Consider the following 1,671-nt stretch of genomic DNA (forward strand, 5'->3'; position numbering starts at 1 on the left):
GGTGAGAGGTGTAGGAGTCAGGCGCAGGAGAGCAGGGATTACTGAGAAGCGTGTTTAATATAATTATTATATATACATAGTCCACCAATACAAAATTGGCACAGATCTGTCTATATAAGGTCCCACAGTTCACAGTGCAGATCAGAGCAAAAACCAAGCCATGAGGTCGAAGGAATTGTCCGTAGAGCTCAGAGACAGGATACTGTCGAGGCACAGATCTGTCTATATAAGGTCCCACAGATCACAGTGCCTAAATAGTGAAAACAAAACAGAAACTCGTGCCAAAAGCACGGAGGAACAAACTCAGTTCCGAAAATAAACTACACGTGCGTAATAACGAGAACAAGAAACATCAACGATAACCGAGCGCAAAATACCCACAAGCTTAATCCCGCACGAAATAAGGCAGGTAACAGGTGCCCTATATACACACAGAAATAAAGGCAATTGAAACCAGGTGTGAAAAGGAACACAGACAAAACAACCAGAAAAGGAAAAAGGGATCGGTGGCGGCTAGTAAACCGGCGACGCCGAGCGCCGAGCGCCGCCCGAACAGGGAGAGGAGTTACCTTCGGTAGAAGTCGTGACAGTCAATTTCAAATTAGTCTGACTTAATGTATCTTATCTCACCACCACTAATGAGGTGGGTGTGCTTGGTGCATGTCACGTCAGAGCTTCTCAAAGTCAGGGGGCGTGGTCGACAATCTCTGCTTTCACATCCAACCTGTATCGGTAATTGGTTTAAATGCAGACAAGAGCACTGAATCCAGCTTCACACAGATAAGATCTGGCAAAGTTTTATGGTGCTTTCAAGACAACTGGGAACTCGTACAAATCATCTTCAGGTCGGCAAGTTAGAGCTCTAGAAAGAGGCCCGAGTTCCCTAGTTGGAATTCCAAGATGGATGACCGTTCAAAACAAGTTTTCCCGGAGCCCGTTTTTTCAGAGTTCCCAGTTGTCTTGAACGCAATGAAGTCGGAAGATAGAGATTCCCAGTTCCGAGTCCTCAGTTGTTTTGAATGCGGCCGTAATGCTCAGAGGGAGACGGCAAGGTACCTATTCCCTTTGAGTCAGGAACCAAAACTCCCCCGTATTGAGCCATTGATGCATTTGGTCACATGACAGCTCGATCAGCTGTTCAATTTTACTTACCGGCATGTCAACTGAGCCAGGATCACAGTCAAACGGATTGGGAAGTAGGCCCCAAAGTGCTCTTCCAAGCATTGGAGGTGAGCAGTCATCACTCGTGTGGGACACTTACTGATGCTATTTTCTGTCAGCCGAGGGAAGGGGGCACGGTTCGCTTTTGAAAGACTCCAATAGGAAGTCTTTCCTCTGAATCAGTCACTCGGCTGTAGAACGTTTTTGTATTTCCCTTGCATGCTTGAGTTCATTCAGTTTCCCAAATATGTCTGTTACATTTACTTTTAATTACACAGAAAGTCAACCAAGTCTGCTTTTAATTTTTTTTTAATTTTTTTTTTTTTACATCTGTTCCCGAATGACAGAAGTTCCTCTCAATGCAAAAACATCTTTCCAACACTCCCCCTCGATAACCACCAAGCCTCGGTGTGAAATAGAACATTGTCATGCTCTGATCTCATTATGTCCACATAGTTTTGCGAAAAGGCATGTGCACAGTGGATGTGGTTTGGATGTAGTTTACAATCG

Source organism: Salvelinus namaycush, chromosome 28 (genome assembly GCF_016432855.1).
Source record: "Salvelinus namaycush isolate Seneca chromosome 28, SaNama_1.0, whole genome shotgun sequence".
Lineage (NCBI taxonomy): Eukaryota > Metazoa > Chordata > Actinopteri > Salmoniformes > Salmonidae > Salvelinus > Salvelinus namaycush.